The sequence below is a fragment of the Mustelus asterias genome, chromosome 2 (assembly GCF_964213995.1).
Source record: "Mustelus asterias chromosome 2, sMusAst1.hap1.1, whole genome shotgun sequence".
In the NCBI taxonomy this organism is placed as follows: domain Eukaryota; kingdom Metazoa; phylum Chordata; class Chondrichthyes; order Carcharhiniformes; family Triakidae; genus Mustelus; species Mustelus asterias.
This window is the reverse complement of record NC_135802.1, coordinates 38,222,422-38,242,551: the sequence shown is the minus strand read 5'-3', so window position 1 is coordinate 38,242,551 and position 20,130 is coordinate 38,222,422.

The following is a 20,130-nucleotide window of genomic DNA, read 5'->3' as shown; positions in this document are numbered from 1 at the left end:
TTCTTGGGGAGGTGGTGGTGATTGTGAGCTGCCATCTTACCCCAATGTGGTCTGTATGGTGTAGATAGGTGGGCTCTGAAGGAGGAAGTTCCAGAATTGTGACCCAGTGAGGATGAAGGAAGATACTACCAAGTTGAGACTTGGAGGAAAACTTCCAGGTGATGGCGTTTCCCTTTGTTCTTCTAAGTGGCAGAGATTGTGGGTTTGTAAGGTGCAGTTTGAAGAAACCTTGAAGGGTTGCTGCAGTGAATCTTGTAGATGGTTCACATTGTGGTAGAAGGAGTGAATGTTTAGATGGTGGAGCATGGGATCTTAATAAAGCTTAATAAACCTAATAAACCTTATTCAAGACGGGATTGAAAGCATGATTGTGGTTGAAGCTGCACTCACCCAGGCAAGTGGAGAGTATTCCATTATATTCCTGGCATGTGCCTTGTAGATGGCGGACAAAAGTACTTCTGCAGAATTCCCAGCCTTTGATCTGCTCTTGTCGCCACAGCTTTTATGTGGCGAGTCCAATTAAGTTTCTGATCAATGGAAACCCCTGAGATCTGTCTGTGCGGTACTAATCTATGATTCAATTCTATGCCAGTAGTGCAGGATTCAACAGTGCTAGTGCTTTTGAATTTTAAGGAGAGATAGTTAGAATGTCTCTTGATGGAGATTGACATTGCCTGGCACATTTGTGACATGAACATATCAGCCCAGACGTGAATGTGGTCCAGGTCTTTCTGCATGTGAGCAGTTGCAAACAGACCTGTACATTGTGAAAACATCAATGAACATCTTCACCTTGTCCTTACATCGGAGGGAAGCTCATTGATGAAGCAGCTGAATATGGTTCGGCCTAGGAAGACATTGGCTGGTATTTTACGACCTCACTTGGGCAAGGCTTGTAAAATCCCGCCTGAGGCCAACGGAGGATTCCATTCTGCGAGCCTCGCCCGCCCCCCAATTCTGGGGCGGTAAAATTCCAGCAACTGTCCTGAGAAAGTCCTGCAGTGATAAATTGGGGCTGAAATGATTGGACTCTAACAATTACAAACCAACTTCCTCTCTTTGAGTTTTGTTTAAGTTTTTAAGATTATTTAAGTTTATTTATTAGTGTCACAAGTAAGCTTACATTAACATTACAATGAAGTTATTGTGAAAATCCCCTAGTCACCGCACTCAGTGGGTACACAGAGGGAGAATTTAGTATTGCCAATGCATCTAACCAGTACGTCTTTCAGATTGTGGGAGAAAACCGGAACACCCGGAGGATGTGGCTCTAACCAATGGAGATTCTTCAGCCTGATTTGCACTGACTTTGTTTTTACTAGTGCTCCTTGATGCCACAACTGGCCAAGTGGTTCCATAATGTCAAGGGCAGTCACTCTTCCTCAGCACTGGAATAATACTCATTTGGAATCAGGCTATACTTGGGTATGGAGTTGAGTTGTCGAGGTAGAATGCAAACTGAACATTGGTGATTTGATCATTGGTGAGAAACTGCTGCTTGATGTCAATGACACCTTCAGTCACTCTGCTGACGATTGAGATAAGCATATGGGATGGTAATTGACATTTGTTTTTTGGTCACGGCATATCTGGGCAATTTTCCACATGTTCAGGTAGCCACAAATGTTGTAGCTGTACTGGAGTAGTTTGGATAGAGGCACAGGTAGTATTAGTGCACAAATTTTCAGCAATACAGCTGACATGTTGTCTGGGCTCACTGTCTTTACATATCCAATGCCTTCAGTTGCTTTCTTATGTCATGTGGAGTGAATTGAAGTGGCTGAAGACTGGCAGCTGTGATGCTGGGTACCTCAGGAGGATGCTGGGTACCTCAGGAGGACACCAAGATGGATCATTCATTCAGCACTTCTGGCTTCAGCCCTTTCTTTTGCACTGATGTGCTGGGCTCCTCCATCATTGAGGGCGGGGATATTGTGGAACCTCCTCCTCCAGTTAGTTGTTATTGTTCACCACCATTCACGACTGGATTGTGGAGCTCAGATGTGATCTACAGAAACATAGAATCCCTACTGTACAGAAGGACCACCAAGTCTGCACCAACTCTCCAAAAACATAGAAACATAGAAACCCTACAGTGCAGAAGGAGGCCATTCGGCCCATCGAGTCTGCACCGACCACACTCCCACCCAGGCCCTACCCCCACATATTTACCCGCTAATCCCTCTAACCTACACATCCCAGGACTCTAAGGGGCAATTTTTAACCTGGCCAATCAACCTAACCCGCACATCTTTGGACTGTGGGAGGAAACCGGAGCACCCGGAGGAAACCCACGCAGACACGAGGAGAATGTGCAAACTCCACACAGACAGTGACCCGAGCATCGAACCCTGGACCCTGGAGCTGTGAAGCAGCAGTGCTAACCACTGTGCTACCGTGCATCTTTCCAGGTAAATTTCCTGGAACTGTAGAATAGAACCATAGAATCCTTACAGTGCAGAAGGAGGCCATTCAGCCCATTGAGTCTGCACCGACTCTCGAAAGAGCAACTTGCCCAGGCCAACCACCCACCTGCTCGCCCCATCCCCATAACCCCACGTATTTACCCCTTAATTCCCATAACTACACATCTTTGGACATTAAAGGACAATTTTAGCATGGCCAATCCACCTAACCTGCACATGTTTGGACTGTGGGAGGAAACCGGAGCATCCGGAGGAACCCACACAGACACTGGGAGAACGTGCAAACTCCACACAGACAGCCAAAACCGGACTCGAACCTGGGTTACTGATGCTGTGAGGCAGCAGCGCTAACCACTGTGCCATCATGCTGCCCTGTACCACTTCTGATGGGATAAGACACATCCGAGATGGTGACCAAGAAATCTGGGACTTTGGCTGAAAGGCATGATTTGTGAGTATGACTACATCAGGCTGTTAGTTGTCTAATGTGCTGTACAGCTCACCCAATCCTGACACAGCTGTAAGTGAGGAGGAATTTGCAGTTTAAACTGGGCTGGGTAATGCTTTTGGCACGTCCCAATTCAATGCTGGGTGGCCTAGCCTGTTTTATTATCATTATGCTTGAAGTAGCAGCTTGATACACCTGAATAATTTGCTAGGCCAATTTCAGAGGACAGTTAAGAGTCAACTGTGGGTCTGGAGTTACATATCTGCTAGACTGGGTAAGGACAGATCTCCTTTCCTGAAGGACATTAATGAACCAGATAGACTTTGACAACAACTCGATAGTTACACGGTCACCATTACTGATAGGCGCTTTATATTCCATATCATTTCATTAACTGAATGTAGTTTTCTCAGCTCTGTGGTGATATTTGAACTCAGTTCTCGAAGTCATTGTCCAGGGCTTTTGGATGTCTACAAAGGCAAAGTATTGCAAGATGCTGGAAATCTGAAATAAAGACAGAAAATGCTGGTAATCCTCAGCAGTTTGGCAGCATTTGTGGAAAGGGAAACAGGGCGAATGTTTCAGGGCAATGACCTTACATTCCAACACTGCCGGGAGTCAATGAATCGCGCATCTCGGCTCTGGAGGGAAATATTTCTGACAATCGCTGTCCATCTGGAAAGACTTGAGATCGGGAAGAGGAAATCACAAAAGGGAGACTTGCATATTGAACATGGATAGACACTCGCTCCCTCTGCACTCACCCTGAATCGAGTCAGTAAACAGCACAACAGGAAACGCGTCGGCTGTAATAATGAAAAAAAGGGTTTACAACTGTTGAAAGAACGCGAGCCATGGCGGGGTGAAAACAAATGCTCCGAATCGGGGTCCGGAAAAGGAAAATGAAAATTAAACTGTGTGTTGCTCGTGGGGCGAAGATTGGGGAATTCCTGCTGTTGGAGACATTCACATCCTGCACAATTCATGGAAGGCGACCCCATTCCGTGCGAGCAGCGGGGTTATCAATTCGGAAACCGGCAGAATAACAGCGGCTTTGGCATTAACCCTTGAGTCGCTGTTAATCCCAGCAACACTCCGGGTGAAAGCCTGGCTAGAGGCAAGGTGTGAGACTGTTTCCACTCAGAACTGAGTGAACCAGTTGCTCCTCATTTCTCCAGGGAAAGTGCTCACTAATCGCAATGTACCCACCATTTAACTTTTAACCGTATTCCAATGCTCGAGTGTGATTATTCATACGATTTTGCTTATAAGGGTTGCACAGTTTGCCACAGCTTGGGAAGTCAGTGTCGGGTTGACCTCACTAATCTCCGCGGGGCCTGCAATATTGATGTCATGGTGCAAAGTGCAAACGGCAAGTTGTTAAAATATAGAAACGTGGCGTGCCGAACATATCCTCGTTTAGGGGACACGTACCTTTAAAACGTGTTCCCGTATTGCCAGTAAACGGCTTCCTGTTTTCTGTCATGGTCATTCTCTGGCCTCTTTATGTGAAATAAGACACTGCCCTAAATACGTCAAGATTACGCAGAAGCCTTTTTTCTCCCATTGTCATGAGATTTATTTCCTTTAAAACCTTCAGTTTTCTGGATCTGTACAATTCATGCATTAGAAACTGCATGATAACGGTGGCAGCCAGTAAATATGCTTAACTAGTGAAAAGACATGAAGGGACTTTGACTGGCGCTCCTGGCAGTTTAGAAGTGTTACTCTCATTTGTGACTCATTTATTTTGCATTATCGATCGGCGTTTGAGTCCCGCTTCTAAAGCCATAACAAACCCAGTGAACAGGTCGATAGATTACCAGAGTTGAAAGAAATACTTGCCTTTATACAGACTTTGTCATGATTAATCAGCGATTGTCTCAAGCGCTGCATGCAGTCGATACTTGGGACTGTTATGTGGGCGGTGGGACGTGGCGGGCATTCTGCAGAACTCCACAGTGCTCGACTTGATCCTTAGCCAAGATGACAAGTTCAGATCCTGAGACTTGGATCCACCCCATCCTGACTCCAAGGGTGAGAGTAATCCAGCTCCAAATAGTACCAGGGAACTTTACTAGGATGGGGGGGGGGGGGGGGGGGGGCGGACTCTTAGTTTTTAATGACTCATTCAAAACAGAAACAGGGCCAAAACTAATCAAAAGCTAAAATATGGCGGGAGCTGGAAATCTGGAAAAAGATCAATGCTCGGCAGCAGTTTCTGTGGAAAGGGAGATGTTTCGGGTGAATGACCTTCCTTCACCAACATGTCGAACTCTGTTTCTCAGTGCGGGCACTTTGCCCAGCATGCTGAGCATTGCCGCATTCGCTGCTTTTCTGGTGCCGGCTTTATCATTTCAACCAAGGGTCAAGCATTCCCAATCTCCAAAAGTAAGTCCACCGATTAGAAAGGCTTGAGAAAAGTTTTAAAGTTTATTTATTAGTCACAAGTAAGAGTTACATCAACACTGCAATGAAGTTACTGTGAAAATCCCCTAGTCACCACACTCAGGCACCTGTTCGGGTACACTGAAGGAGAATTTAGCATGGCCAATCCACCTAACCAGCATGTCATCCAGACTGTGGGAGGAAACCGGAGCACCCGGAGGAAACTCATGCAGACATGGGGAGAATGTGCAAACTCCACACAGACGGTGACCCAAGCCGGGACTCGAACTCAGGCGCTGTGAGGCAGCAGTGCTAATCACTGTGCCACCATGCCGCACACCAGTTGAAGTCACTAAAATCTTGCTCCAAGTCCTGTTGCAGATGCACATAAAAGGTCAGTTCATGACAGTGTCAATACGGTCCTTTTGGCATAAATCTTTTCAGTAGATTCTCTACAGTAACCCTCCTAGCCTGCTCTTCTTCTAAATCCCCCGAAAGCTCCCCTCAGTGCAGGAGGCAACATTGGCATTGTCACTGGTTTACAACCATCGTGCTCAGGGTTGCCCCTCCCCCACCAATAAAGTGAGCCAATCTCTCCATAAACGCCATTCCAGCACTCAGTCTTCTGGATAAACAGGAGTGCAAGAACAGGAGTGAGCCTACAGCTCTCAAGTCTGCTGTGCCATTTAATTAGATCATGGATGATCGGTGTCATAACATCATTTACAGTCCTTAGTTCCAGAGCTTGATAGCCATACCTAACAAAGCTCTACCACAAGTACAAAACTACTGCAGATGCTTGTTCAAATAGGGCGGCATGGTAACACAGTGGTTAGCACTGCTGCTTCACAGCTCCAGGGACCTGGGTTCGATTCCTGGCTTGGGTCACTGTCTGTGTGGAGTTTGCACATTCTCCTCGTGTCTGCGTGGGTTTCCTCTGGGTGCTCCGGTTTCCTCCCACAGTCCAAAGATGTGCAGGTTAGGTTGATTGGCCATGCTAAAAATTGCCCTTAGTGTCGTAGGTTACCTGTTGAGATGCATGGGTTAGAGGGATTAGTGGGTAAATATGTAGGGATATGGGGGTAGGGCCTGGGTGGGATTGTGGTCGGTGCAGACTTGATGGACCGAATGGCCTCTTTCTGTACTGTAGGGTTTCTATGATTCCTATGAGGTCAGAAAATGCTGGAAACATTTAGCAGGGAAGGCAGCATCTGCAGAGGGAGAATCATTTCAGGTCAATACTTCCTGCCTGGACTGGAAGAAGTTAGAGATTTAACAAGGTTTAAGCAAACATAGAGGCAGGGAAAGGGGAGGAAGGAATGAAAGGATAGCTCAGTGAAGTGGGAGGTAGGAGAGATTGAAATGACAACATAAATTACAATGTAGACAAGTGGACCAAGTAAAGAAGGAAGATACCAAGGCAGTGGCAGTGGGGAGGTAGTGGCATAGTGGTATTGTCGCTGGACTAGAGATCCAGGGTAATGCTATGTGTGAGGAGGGTACAAGACAGACAAGTGTGACATAATGTGCAGCAGAATTCCTGGTAGTAGTAGCAGCAGGAAAGGAAGATCATTGGAACAGATGTGAGAGGGACAGAGAAACCGAGAGAATGGAATAGAATCATTACATTATGGAAGTTTATGAATTTATATTTGATGCTGGATAATCTCAGCAGGTCTGGCAGCATCTGTAAGGAGAGAAAAGAGCTGACGTTTCAAGTCCAGACGACCCTTTGTCAAAGCTAAAAGGCATAGAAAGTGGGAAATATTTATACTGCAGGGTGAGGGAAATGAAAGATGAGTCATAGCCACAGAAACCAGGGGAAAAGACTGCTAATAGCAGTCTGTAGAGATAATAAAGGGTGTGAAAGGCCAAACGGCAGAGAAGCTGAAATCAGAGGGTAAGCTGCGACAGATGGAGATGTGGGGGGAAGGGGGCAGAATGGGTGGGAGAGAGGTAAAATTTAGGAAAAAGGGGAGAAAGGAAGCAATCAGATGCTACCAGACCTACTGAGATTATCCAGCATTTTCTCTTTTGGTTTCAGATTCCAGCATCCGCAGTAATTTGCTTTTATTAATTTACAGAACATAGAACAGTACAGCACAGAACAGGCCCTTCGGCCCACGATGTTGTGCCGAGCTTTGTCTGAAACCCAGATCAAGCTATTTCCTCCCTATCATCCCGAAGTACTCCATGTGCCTATCCAATAGCTTCTTAAATGTTCACAAAGTTTCTGACTCCACTATCCCTGCAGGCAGTCCATTCCACACCCCAACCACTCTCTGAGTAAAAAACCTACCTCGGACATCCTTCCTATGTCTCCCACCATGAACCCTATAGTTATGCCCCCTAGTTACCGCTCCATTCCCCCGAGGAAATAGTCTTTGAACGTTCACTCTATCTATCCCCCTCATCATCTTATAAACCTCTATCAAGTCTCCTCTCAACCTCCTCTGCTCCAAAGAGAAAAGCCCAAGTTCCCTCAACCTTTCCTCATAAGACCTACCCTCCAAACCAGGCAGCATCCTGGTAAATCTCCTTTGCACTCTTTCCAGTGTCTCCACATCCTTCTTGTAGTGAGGTGACCAGAACTGCACACAATATTCCAAATGTGGTCTCACCAAGGTCCTGTACTGTTGCAGCATTACCCCACGGCTCTTAAACTCAAACCCCCTGTTAATGAACGCCAACACACTATAGGCCTTCTTCACGGCTCTATCCACTTGAGTGGCAACTTTCAGAGATCTATGGATATAAACCCCAAGATCTCTCTGTTCCTCCACATTCTTCAGAACCCTACCTTTGACCCTGTAATCCACATTTAAATTTGTCCTACCAAAATGAATCACCTCGCATTTGTCAGGGTTAAACTCCATTTGCCATTTTTCAGCCCAGCTCTGCATCCTATCTATATCTCTTTGCAGCCTACAACAGCCCTCCACCTCATCCACTAATCTTGGTGTCATCTACTGATCCACCCTTCAGCCCCCTCCTCCAAGTCATTTATAAAAATTACAAATAGCAGAGGACCAAGCACTGATCCCTGTGGCACTCCGCTGGTAACCGGTTTCCAGTCCGAAAATTTTCCATCCACCGCCACCCTCTGTCTTCTGTTAGATAGCCAGTTACCTATCCAATCGGCCAAACTTCCCTCTATCCCACACATCCTTACTTTCTTCATAAGCTGACCGTGGGGGACTTTATCAAATGCCTTACTAAAATCCATGTATATGACATCAACTGCACTACCTTCATCTACACACTTAGTTACCTCCTCAAAAAATTCAATCAAATTTGTGAGGCAAGACTTGCCCTTCACAAATCCGTGCTGACTAACCCGGATTAAGCTGCATCTTTCTAAATGGTCGTAAATCCTATCCCTAAGGACCTTTTCCATCAACTTACCGACCACCGAAGTAAGACTAACCGGCCTATAATTACCAGGGTCATTTCTATTCCCTTTCTTAAACAGAGGAACCACATTCGCTACTCTCCAGTCCTCTGGCACCACCCCCGTGGACAGTGAGGACGCAAAGATCAATGCCAAAGGCTCTGCTATCTCATCCCTTGCCTCCCAAAGAATCCTAGGATATATTTCATCAGGCCCAGGGGACTTATCAACTTTCAGTTTATTCAAAATTGCTAGTACATCTTCCCTCCGAACATCTACTTCCTCCAGCCTATCAGCCTGTGACACCATCTCTTCCTCAAAAACATGGCCCCTCTCCTTGGTGAACACCGAAGAAAAGTATTCATTCATCACCTCTCCTATCTCTTCTAACTCCATGCACAAATTCCCACTGCCGTCCTTGACCGGCCCCAGCCTCACCCTGGTCGTTCTTTTATTCTTCACATAAGAGTAAAAAGCCTTGGGGTTTTCCTTGATCCGACCCGCCAAGGACTTCTCATGCCCCCTCCTAGCTCTCCTAAGCCCCTTTTTCAGCTAATTTCTTGCTAACTTGTAACCCTCCATCGAGCCAACTGAACCTTGTTTTCTCAACCTAACATATGCTTCCTTCTTCCTCTTGACAAGACATTCCACCTCTTTTGTGAACCATAGTTCCCTCACTCGGCCATTTCCTCTCTGCCTGGCAGGGACATACCTATCAAGGACACGCAATATTTGTTCCTTGAAAAAGTTCCACTTATCATTAGTGCCTTTGCCTGACAATTTTTGTTCCCATCCTATGCTTCCTAATTCTTGCCTAATCGCATCATAATTACCTCTCCCCCAATTGTAAACTATGCCCTGCCGTATGGCCCTCTCCCTCTCCATTGCAATAACAAAAGACACCGAATTGTGGTCACTATCTCCAAAGTGCTCTCCCACAACCAAATCCAACACTTGGCCCGGCTCATTTCCCATTACCAAATCCAATGTGGCCCCACCTCTTGTCGGCTTATCCACATATTGTGTCAGGAAACCCTCCTGCACACACTGCACAAAAACTGCCCCATCCGAACTATTCGACCTATAAAGGTTCCAATCAATATTTGGAAGGTTAAAGTCCCCCATGACAACTACCCTGTGACCTCCACACCTATCCATAATCTGCTTAGCAATTTCTTGCTCCACATCTCTATTACTATTTGGGGGCCTATAGTAAACTCCTAACAACGTGACCGCTCCTTTCCCATTCCTAACCTCAGCCCATATTACCTCTGTAGGCAGATCCCCCTCGAAATGCCTTTCTGCAGCCGTTACACTCTCCTTGATTAACAGTGCCACTCCTCCACCTCTTTTGCCAGCTACCCTACACTTACTGAAACATCTATACCCTGGAACTTCCAACAACCATTCCTGTCCCTGTTCTACCCATGTCTCCGTAATGGCCACAACATCGTAGTCCCAAGTGCCAATCCATGCCCCAAGTTCACCTACCTTATTTCGGATGCTCCTTGCATTGAAGTAGACACACTTCAACCCACCTTCTTGTCTGCTGGTACCCACCTTTGACCATGATACCCTTCCCAGTACCTCACTACACTCACTGACCTCTGGACTACAACTCCTTTTCCCATCCCCCTGACAAATTAGTTTAAATCCCCCCGAAGAGCCGTAGCAAATTTCCCTCCCAGGATATTGGTGCCCTTCTGGTTCAGGTGCACCCCGTCCTGTTGGTACAGGTCCCACCTTCCCCAGAAAGTGTTCCAATTATCCACATAGCTGAAACCCTCCCTCCTACACCATCCCTGCATCCATGTGTTTAACTGCACTCTCTCCCTGTTCCTCAACTCACTATCCCGTGGCACCAGCAACATACCAGAGATGACAACCTGTTTTTTCCTGGCTCTCAGCTTCCACCCTAGCTCCCTGAATTCCTGTTTTAAATCCCCGTCCCCTCTCTTACCTACGTCTTTGGTGCCGACGTGCACCACGACTTGTGACTGTTCCCCCTCCCCCTTTAGAATCCTGAAGACACGGTCGGAGATGTCACGGACCCTGGCATCCGGGAGGCAACATACTATCCGTGAGTCTCTCTTGTTGTCACAGAACCTCCTATCTAGCCCTCTAACAAACGAGTCCCCAATAACTATAGCTCTACCGCTCTCCCCCTTTCCCTTCTGAGCCACAGGGACGGACTCAGCGCTGGCGATCTGGTCACTGCGGCTTACCACTGGTAGGTCGCCCCCCTCACCTGTATCCAAAGTGGAATACTTGTTGCTAAGGGGAACGACCACAGGGGATCCCCGCACCGACTGCTTCCTCCCAGCCCCTCTCACTGTCACCCATCTATTTTCATTCCCTGGAGAAACTATATCCCTGAAGCTTGTGTCTATGGCCCTCTCTGCTCCCTGATGACCCTAAGCTCATCCAACTCCAGCTCCAGCTCCCTAACGCGGTCTTGGAGGAGCTGCAGATGGGTGCACCTCCCACAGGTGTAATCAGCAGGGACACTGATGGTATCCCTCACCTCAAACATTCTGCAGGAGGTACATTGCACTGCCTTCACTTCCATCCCTTCCATATAAAACTTGCTACTTTATATTTGATATTTGTTGATAGTCTATCCACAGAAATAGCAATAAAGAAGTTAAGAAAGGGAAGGGAAGAAAGGGATCTGGACCATATGAAGGCAAATTGGTGTGGAAATTAGAAGTGATGACATTTTGCAGATCATGGCATGAGCAGAAAATGACATTGCTAGAGTCTTCCGTGCACAGGAAAAGAAGAGAGAGGGAATATATGTAGGGGGATGTATCTATGAAGAGGTAGGCATGGCCAGGTCCTATAAGGATCCCATAGTGACACCTTATTTTGGAGGAAGTATGAGGAATCAAAACAGAAGTTGTTCAAAGTAAGAACTAGTTCAGCCAAACAGAGGATGGGGTTAGGGAATGGTGACAGGTCGGGCTTCTATACAAGGAAGACACCAAGAACCTGCAGCCTATCCCGATGGAGGATGGAGATGTGGGGGAACTAGGCGTCCAAGGTAAAAAGTAGAGAGTTAGAGCTAAGAAACTGTTAAAGTGGTGCAGGGTATAGGAAGATTTGTGCCTGTAGCTTGATAAAGACGGGACAAGGGCAGAAAAAAGTCAAGTAAAAATAAATAAATAATTTTGGCAAGGATAGGCTGGAAAAATGGATCTACCGAGACCATTGTGTTTTTGGATCTTGAGAAGGAGGTAAAGTGGACTGTGTGGAGTTGGGGGCCACAGAGGAAGATCTCCAGAAAAGATGAGGTAAGGGGAAGTAATGGCTTGATGTTCAATGGGGTCAAGTTCTGAGTGAGTAGAGGGAGGTGCCAGAGAGTTGCCATTCAACCATCTCAAGATAGAGGTCTGTTTGCCCAACGACACTCCTCCTGTCAGCAGGTTTGATGACAATAGAGAAAATGGGGCTCCAATTTCAGAGGTCAGTAGGTTAGAGAGAGTGAAGGAAACAGAGAAAATAAGATGGCTGATGTCATGCAACAGTTCCGAATCAGAAATCGAGAGAGGATAAGAGGTTGAAGGGAGAGCTCCAGATGGAATGGGAATGCTGAAGATAGGAACAAGGATCTACCTTGTGGGAGGAAGACTTCTGTCTAAAGAAGTGAGTCATGATGTGGAGATGCCGGCGTAGGACTGGGGTAAATACAGTAAGAGTTTTAACAACACCAGGTTAAAGTCCAACAGGTTTATTTGGTGGCAAATGCCATTAGCTTTCGGAGCGCTGCTCCTTCATCAGATGGAGTGGAAATCTGCTCTCAAACAGGGCACAGAGTCACAAAATCAAGTTACAGAATACTGATTAGAATGCGAATCTCTCCAGCCAACCAGGTCTTAAAGATACAGACAATGTGAGTGGAGGGAGCATTAAGCACAGGTTAAAGAGATGTGTATTGTCTCCAGACAGGAGACAATACATGTGCTTAATGCTCCCTCCCTGGAGGCAATGATTTCTCTGGGTTCACCATTTCAGTCTCAGAATTTAACCTTCAAAAGACTTTCAAAGGGATTGAAAAAAAAGATGCAATGCTGCGGTGGACAAAGGCAGGAGAGAGGCACGTGATGAATTACTCCTTCAGAGGGCTGGCACAGACGCGACCGGCCGAATGGTCTCCTGCTCTGTAACCACTCTAATTCTGGAGTACCACTTTGTACTATTAGCACACCCCTGCGTTTCAGAATTAGATTCTGGAAATCTGGACATTGATGGAGATTCAAAAGCACCGATCTATCATTTTTGCTGTTGTATTTGATTGCACGAAGGTTTTTTGTCTGTTGACGAATTGACTTTTCTCACAGTTGGGACTAGGTCGTACTTCAGCGGATACACAGTGCTAAGCACGTACCAAGAGTCCAACAGCATGGCAGAGTCCGGTTTGAGTGGCAGTATAAATTCCTCTTTATAAGGGCAGAGGAAATAAGCATACTAAAATTATATGTCATGTGCTTGCTGTGACGTAATTTGCCAAGAACTGTTGAGGTTTCTGCGAAATCAGAAATGGTGGAATCCTCTGCAGTCAAACGAACCTCAATTCTAAATGACACCTGCATAAACATTACGCATACAAATAGAAGATAATAAAAGTGAGTCAGTTTTTATAAAAACTGACATTAAAATCTCAGCCATGTAATGTCAGGCTCTCCCTGATCATTCGTGTACAGGTAAAGTGTTCCGAGAATCAGTTTAAAATCTGATTGCTATGAGCTCCACAGGAACGAAGTGAATCGAAACTCAGTAAGCTTCGGTTTCTCTGCTGCTTTCCCCATTTATTCTAAAAGCATCTTAACCCGCATGCTCGCTGCTGACAATACCACCTGAAACCACATTACAAGAGCGGGAGTGTAAATGGAAGTTACACACACACATTTCTCCAGGAAAACACTATAGAACACAGGCACATAGTGCTCAGCTTTTTCCCTAACTGGGCAGTTGCTTCCCCCGGTACATAATGAGCGAATCCATTCATCAACTCATGCATCTAAAACGGAGGAAAGCATTTCTAAGATGGTGATGAAATGGCAGTTTCTTCACGTACTTCCCCTCCCACAATCTAGAGAATTGGAAGTTCCTTCTTTCGCTTTTGCTAAACCCGACACCCTTTGAGCTATATTGCTCATAGGTTTAGTAAAACACATAAGAATGGAACAGTGCTTCGGTTTTCAGCGTTCCTGCAGAATTTATAAAGGTGAGGGGCCGTTGGTACTCAAGAACAGAACATTCTGGCGGATTTTCACAGTAACTTCATTGCAGTGTTAATGTCAGCCTACTTGTGACACTAATAAATAAACTTTAAACATTCTGTTTCGCACCGTGTAATAATAAGAGTTAGGAAATCAAGACAGATAGATTAAATTAAAGTACAGATAGACCATTATCGAATTGAATAGTGGAAGCAGCTCAATGGGCTGAATGGTCTACTCCTGTTCATATATTGAGGTATTAGATCATCTAGACAGTATATGCAAAAAGCACACAGGAACTAACAATCCCAAAATATTCTTATAGCATCCTAACCCGCATGGTGTGATGCACATATGAGGCTAATTGCTTTTAAAGAACAAAGAAAAGTACAGCACAGGAACAGGCCCTTCGGCCCTCCGAGCCTGCGCCGATCATGATGCCAGCCTAAACTAAAACCATATGCACTTATGGAGTCCGTCTCCTTCCATCCCCATCCTATTCATGTATTTGTCTAGTTGCCCTTAAATGCCGCTATCGTACCTGCTCCCACCACCTCCCCAGGCAGCGTGTACCAGACATTCAGCACCCTCTGTGTAAAAAACTTGCCTCTCACATCTCCTCTAAACTTTTCCCCATGCACTTTAAACCTATATCCCCTAGTACTTGACTTCTACCCTAGGAAAGAGCATCTGAATATCCACTCTGTCCATGCCACTCATAATCTCTATCAGGTCATCCGCCCCAACCTCTGTCATTCCAGTGAGAACAAATCGAGTTTATCCAACTTCTCCTCATAGCTAATACCCTCCAGACCAGGCAACATTCTGGTAAACCTCTTCTGTACCCTTTCCAAAGCATCCACATCCTTCTGGTAGTGTGGCAACCAGAATTGTGCACAATATTCAGTTCTGTACAGCTGCAGCATGACCTGCCAATTTTTATACTCAATGCCCCGGCTGATGAAGGCAAGCATGCCGTATGCTTTCTTGACTACCTTATCCACCTGCTTTGCCACTTTCACTACCTCCCTCAGTATTCTGGGGTAGATCCCATCAGGCCCTGGGGACTTATCTACTTTAATGCTTTTTAAGACACCCAATACCTCCTCCTTTTTGATATCGACATAACCCAGAATATCTACACACCCTATCCTAGGCTCCTCATCCATCAAGTCCCTGTCTTTGGTGAATGCCTGAAGCAAAGTATTCATTTAGTATCTCACCCATTTCCTCTGGTTCCATAGATTCCCTCCACTATACTTGAGTGGACCAACCCTTTCCCTGGCTACCCTCTTGCTCTTTACATACGTATAAAATGCCTTAGGATTTTCTTTAACCCTGTTTGCCAAGGACTTTTCATGACCCTTTTTAGCCCTCCCTAACTGCTTCCTTAAGTTCTTTCCGACGTTCTTTACATTCTTCAAGGGCTTCATCTGTCCTAAGCCTTTTAGATCTTATGAATGCTTCCTTTTTCTTTTTGACGAGGCTCATAATATCCCTCGTTATGCAGGGTTCCCGATACTTGCCACACTTATCCTTCATCCTCACAGGTACATGCTGGTCCTGAATTTCAAGCAACTGACATTTGAAAGACTCCCACATGTTGGACGTTGATTTACCCTCAAACAGCCTCCCCCAATCTACACTCTCCAGATCCTGCCTAATGTTGTTGTCTTCCCCCAATTTAACACCTTTGCCCAAGGACCACTCTTGTCCTTATCCACAAGCACATTAAAACTTGTGGAATTATGATCACTGTTCCCAAAATGCTCTCCTACCGAAACTTTGATCACCTGGCCGGGCTCATTCCCCAATACCAGGTCTAATATGGCTCCTTCCCAAGTTGGGCTATTTACATACTGCTTCAAGAAACCCTCCAGGACACTCCTTACAAATTCTGCCCCATCCAAGCCCCTAGCAGTGAGTCCCAGTCAGTATAGGGAAAGTTAAAATCACCCACCACAACAACCTTGTTATTTTTGCATCTTTCCAAAATCTGTCTGCATATCTGCTCCTCTAACAGGCTGTTGGGAAGCCTGTAATAAATCCCCAATATTGTGACTGCACCCTTCCTGTTCCTGAGCTCTACCCATATTGCCTCGCTGCCTGAGCCCTCCGAGGTGTCCTCCCTCAGTATAGCTGTGATATTCTCCTTAATCAGTAATGCAACTCGCCCACCCCTTTTACATTCCCCTCTATCCAGCCTGAAGCATCTATATCCTGGAATGTGTAGCTGCCAATCCTGTCCATTTTTCAACCAAGTCTCTGTAATAGCAACAACATCATAGTTCCTAGTACTAATCCAAGCTCTAAGTTAATCTGTTTTACCTGTTGTACTCCTCGCGTTGAAACAAATGCACTTCAGACCACCAGTCCTGCTGTGTCCAACAACCACTCCCTGCCTGCTCTTCCTCTTAATCTTACTGGCCTTAGTCTGTAGCTCTCCCTCAGTTATTGCTCCTGCCTACTGTGGTGAACCATCGTTGGTTCCCACTGGATAGTGCTGAGCCAGGGGCTGGCCAGGACTACAAGGATGTACATATGTTACTGTTGGGTTGTGCTATTGTTGCTGTTGGGTTAGGGTGGGGTTGTTACACCTTTGTACTGTAGTGTTGTGGCACATCCCAGTCGGGCTCCGCCTCCTGGGAGAGGTATAAGAGTCCCTGCTCTGGCCGGGACCCCTTCAGTCTGGGATAGTGTATATAAGTTCTGGTAGCTTCGTTAACAGTAAATAAAAGCCTTTCATTTACTGAGCTTCAAGCCTCGTGTCTGAATAGCGCATCACCTACCTACTGCTCTGGTTCCCATCCCCTGCCATACTAGTTTAACCCCTCCCGAGTGACTCTATGGATCCTTTATTCATACTTTTCACATTAAATATTCTTTCATTCCCGCCTCGTCTGAAAGCAATAACTTGCAAAGGCAGTTCCATGAGTGACAGTAGTCAGAAGACTGATATTAACAACCCCCTTCAACTTATCCAAATGGACTTTGGCTGGCCATTATATGTGAATCCAGATAGACAGTGATTGATGAGATACCATTTAAAACCAGGGGCACCACAATCTTGTTCTTGTGTATACAGTTACTGTCCTGTACGACTGAAATCATTGCTTGAGTTTTCTTTGTCAAGAATGCTGTGGCTGTAGCATTCTTCCACTGCCACCAGCAATCTGCTTGGTTTTCCTTATCCACATATGTCAGCGTTGCATCAAACATTTTTGTTGGTCACATGTTTTGTGTTTTTGTTGTCGGCAATTGGGTAACATTGGTAAGGCAGCCAGTTACTGAAAAAGCTGAGCACTATGTGTGTGTCTAACTATATAAATGCAAGCTTTGTGGTTATTATCAATCCTACACATGTGGGCATGTGAGTTAAAGCTCAGTATAATGCCTCACCTGAAAAATGGCAAATACAGCATTCTCCCAGTATAGTATAAGAGTGTCAGTCTCTTTGCTTTGTACATTCTGAGCCAGAAACAAAATAGGTACTAACTGAACCATGCTCACAACTCATGGCCAGAATAATAAGAGGGTAGAAGTGCTGTGGCATTCTCCAATCTCCTGCCATAACAATGTCAGAGCTGTAAAACAAAAGGGTTAAGACTGATTTTGGTTTTTACCTGCTAAAGGAAGGTTGGAATTGTATGTTTTGTTTCCAGTGAAATGTACAGTGGAAATTCAAAATTACCAGAGACCTTAACTGCTAAGCATTCAACTACAGGTTTTCTTTGTACGAGTCTGTAGGAGCTTTTCATAGACCTATGTATTATGCTGGCTTTCACGTGAGAGATTTCTCTTTATTAATTACAGCTCAGCAAATACAAAGGACTCACGAAGACAGTAATTTTGGTTGAAGACATACTTTATTGTTGCTCAGGCCTGGTCCACGCATGTAGGAGAACAATTTGGGGTTGCACAAATGATTCTAAATTGCATTATTATCAGTAGTACAATTATAGTTTTCAAAAATCATTTGCCCACCTCTTTTGCTCATCCTAGCCGGACGTGAGCCAATCATTTTAGTATGAAACAATTACCTTGGCCAATTACACATTTTACTCTCTGGCAGCTTGAGAATACGTAAGTTCATCCCACTGCCTCCTTAGCAACCCTAACACTTGGATCCATAGAGTTCAAAAGTTCTTTTCCCACTGTCTGCTTAGCAATCCTTTATCAGGAAAATTAAATTATTCTATTCATTCTACTGTCTGGGAAGCTTGTACTTTCTAAAGCCCACACTGATAAAAGAGTTCTTTTTGATCCACACAGTAACTGTAGAAATGTAGTTCTTCTCACTCAGCTATATCCCATCATGCCTTAGAATGTCATTAGCCAAGGTCTATAGCATATTCAAAAATACATGTTAAATTCTCTAACAGTGGTTATACGTGTTTCTATGCAAAACAGGTACTTTGTGACTTTTTCTATACGATATTTTCTCTAAATTAGTTTATCTTAATCTATTAGCCTTTTAGTCCCAAGTTATCCCAAACCCCTTTAACAAAGTCCATAGATATTTACTGCTAGGAATCAAGATTTCCAAGGACATTGTTCCACAAAGCAAGTGATAACTTGCCTGCAGAATAGTATCGGGCCCCTGTTATTGTCTCCTTTTGACTGTCTTGATTGACAGCTCAGTCAGGTGAAAGCTTGGTGAGTGATTCTTTTTAACACTGACAATAATACAGTTGGCAAAAATTTAATTTGGAAACCTTCTATTCCAACCAAAATGCAACTTGATTTCAAGATGGCACCGGAGTGTGGCAACTTCTTGCAAGCTGTTTCCAGCATACCCTCTAATTCTATATTTTACTCTTGTCCTATGCTTTTAAAACTCTATTCTAACTCTTTTAAACTTTGTAACAATGCTATAGTTCAATCCCTTACAGATTTGGCGATCTTTAGGTCTTCTTTTCAATGGACCTACCTCATATTAAGTTGATCTTTCTCTACACTCTAGCTATGACCGTAACACTACATTCTGCACCCTCTCCTTTCCTTCTCTATGTATGCTACACTTTGTCTATATAGCGCGCAAGAAACAATACTTTTCACTGTATAATAATATGTGTGACAATAATAAATCAAATCAAATTAAATCAAAAATCTCACAGCAGTACTATCACAGCCAAAAATCATACTTCTCTGTGATTCTGATAGCAGCATGGGAGAAAACCATGCCCTTTGGTCGAGCACCATTAAAAAGTATGGAGTTGGCAAGTCCAATCCCAATGATGCATGCCAAGAGAGAGGGTCAGGAGGGTGAAGTGTAATTCTTCCCTCCTCCATCAGGACCTCCAGTGCACCCTCTCCCCTCAATCCCTTAGCCATGCTGAAACATGCAGTGGCATTTCAGCCAACCCACTCCACACCTTCAGCAGAAACAGGTGTGAAGAACCTACAAAAACTGTTCCATGAAAATTGCATCCAATCTGCACTTGAGTGCTAAACTTGCAGGATTTTGGGTGAACGTCTTCAGGTAAATTCAAATGATAATAATCAGAAATTAAGATCAAAACTGTATGCTGAATCCAGACTTTCAAACGGGCAAGTTTTATTAACATGCACCCATTCAGCATTTGTTTTCACCCTATGACTAAAATAATAAGATTTCTGTTTCATTTCCTGAGTTAAGCTGAAATAAATCAGAAGATGATTCACTTTGCCTCACTTTTATAATCAAACAATAATGATACGTTTCTCTTGCTTTGCTGTCTCACTTTGGGAGGGAAAGAAAAAAACATATGGTCAAATTGTTTACTGATATTCACCAGTTTTGGCTAAGATCAAGTGTAGTATCGACATGCTGTGCTTGGCTGAAGTCATTAGGTTACATTTTAGCTTCATTTGAAGCAATTTTTAAAAGCAGCATCTCGGCCTTTTGGCTAAGATGCAAATGAGATTAAGCCTTGGAGGAGGAGCTATGCCAGCTCCAATCAGCTTGGATCATGTAGATCAAGCTCAAGACAGGAGGTGAGAGCCTGTCTTGTCAGCTTGGATTGGGAATGTCTCAACTTGTTGAGACTCTGAATTGAACTTGATTTGATTGAATTGGAATAAAAACAAAAAAAACCCCAGCTAAGCTAACACAAGAAAACATGACGTTGAAATAACAGAGTACTGACAGTATCTGCATAACCTTAACTCAGCATGAATCATCTACACAGATAAGGAGCGTAGAAAAGAGAAGACAAATTGTATCAAATCGGTACTCCTTCAGGGCAAGAGGTCACAGTGTACTTTGATACATTA